General features: G+C 37.2%; 1 protein-coding gene across 1 annotated transcript in view; it reads left to right on the top strand.

The window, feature by feature from the left end:
* LOC122254836 (uncharacterized) overlaps positions 1–2,500 on the top strand; it is a 5,124-nt gene that overhangs the window by 84 nt on the left and 2,540 nt on the right. The gene's annotated exons all lie outside the window — the stretch shown is intronic.

The raw sequence follows: 2,500 nt of genomic DNA on the forward strand, positions 1-2,500 counted from the left end.
TTTGTTTACCTTCGCAAAAGGTGTTCAATTCTGATATATCATATTCAGCGTCTTAAATACTACATTGGTCCTCAGTGTGAATTGACAAAACTAGTTATATCGAAATTACGCTCCTGATACGTTAAGTGTGTGTTTGATCATTATTATTATTATTATTATTATCATATATTTATATATATATATATATATATATATATATATATATATATATATATATATATCCATATAGTGTGTATGTGAGTTTATTTCTTAGTAGGAACATTTATGATTCAGAATAAGTACTAGTTGATAAAAGAGAAACGCAGTTCAATTAGAAAGTATAGTCGATCTCGCACAAATAAATGCTCGTTCATACACAAATACACACATGCACACACACACACACACAAACACACACACACACACACATATATTCAGTCAGAACACACAAATTCATATATATATATATATATATATATATAAATATATATATATATATATGAATATATATATACATTTATATTTATATATATGTATATATATAGATATATCTACATATACAAACACACACACATACACACACGCACACACACACACACACACACACACACACACACACACACACACACACACACATATATATATATATATATATATATATATATATATATATATATATATATATATATATATATATATATATATATATATATATATATATATATATATATATATTAACACAGATAGATAAATAGATAGACACTATTGGAAGGAACACTAAAAAGGCCAGGCTATCATGACCACCTCCTTTCATAAAATTCTCTGCCATTTTGATATCAGCCGTTAATGTGGGATAAAACCGAGCATCTGACATATGAGCTTATGCTCTAAATGATGCGATGCCTAATTAATGAAATTCCTACTATCGTACTAATTACAACTCTTATTCCATCTAAGTCTCTATCACTGGTCATTACGGTCACAATACCCTGCTTAAATTCCTACCGAAAAGAAAAAAAAAAACTCATAACAACAGAGAAACAAGGATAAACAAAGACACGGACAAAGACTACGTGTATGTGAAGGAGAGAGAGCTCGCTGCGTCAGGTTTTCACTCCGAGCTCTCCCCTGGCGTAGATCCAAGTAGATCAGGCAACGAGGTCCGGTGGCGAGGGGTAGGGGCGCGCTCGCGTGTGTGTGTGTTCAAAATTATATGCATGTCTTTCTATGTATACACATCCATGCGTGTATAGGTATAAAGACGCAACTCTACCTATACTTACATATAAACACACTCATATACACAAACATACAAACACACACAAACATACCCATATATATTTGCACATACATACAAACACACACGCAAAAATAACATACACACACACACACACACACACACACACACACACACACACACTGTAAAATCCGTATCGCAGGTCGACGGCACGTGACACCGTGTGCTTGATACTTCCCCCTCCCTCCAACCCCGAGGTCCTCCTCCAGGGAAAATTGGGAGTTGAAAGTTGAGCGACCGGAGGGAAGAGGGGCGGGGGAGGATTGTACAGTAGGTCACTATCCCTCCCCCTCCCCCCTACCCTCTCCCCCTCTATTGTCAATCTTGTACCTCCTTAGAATCCGTCAAGTGTGTCGTCTCATTATCGCTGTCAAACGGCTGTCTCGCCGCCGCCTTCATTTCACGGTGGCTTTCGTAAGTGGATCAGGGGGTCGCCGAGGCGGGGCAGTGGGTAGGCCGCATGTTTAATATGCTATACCGGCGGGTTTGTACATGCACATGCATTCGAACTTAGATATCGTATCATATATATGCGCGTGTGATCTCACTCACTACCGCTTTATCTAAAAACAAGAATATTAATAATCATTATTATTGGACTCCCTCTAATTCACGCCAGTTGTGAAAACTACATGACACTAATTGACGTAATGGCGTTCTCAATATCATATTTTGGTTCGTCAGCTGTTTTCCCCGGCCGTAGCATAACCACACGCGGCGTATATGTAAATCTTCGCCGTTAGCATAGCAGCCATTTTGTGGCTATAGCGGCGTGCATTAACAACACGCAAATTCACTCATCTCTTTCCATTTAGTCAAAATTGTTTGATAAAAAAATGATAATAATAAAGTGATAAAATGTAATTTAATCATTAGGAAAATCAAAATGAACAAAGCTCAAAAATTGCGACCATATGCCATAAGAAAAAATATATAACAAATTCAAAAGGAGAAAACGCGCAAGAAAAAATCCCCCAAATAGAGAAAGTCATCACGCTGGAGAAAGGCCGTTTGTGAAAGGCAGTGAAAGTAAGGGTCTCACCTTGTGAGAGATAGAGGAGGCAGGTAGCGCGACCCTTAGACACCAAGGTCAAGTTTCGCTTCTGACTACTCTCGAGAAGCTTCCGCGATCCATTCAAAAGACAATAGATCAAAGAAAAGTATTTTGCATCGGTTGAATTCTCTCTTTTCTCTCATAAAGTTTGTCTAGCATACGTAAACAAC

The sequence above is a fragment of the Penaeus japonicus genome, unplaced genomic scaffold (genome assembly GCF_977035675.1).
Source record: "Penaeus japonicus unplaced genomic scaffold, GWHDUDI00000001_assembly GWHDUDI00000023, whole genome shotgun sequence".
In the NCBI taxonomy this organism is placed as follows: domain Eukaryota; kingdom Metazoa; phylum Arthropoda; class Malacostraca; order Decapoda; family Penaeidae; genus Penaeus; species Penaeus japonicus.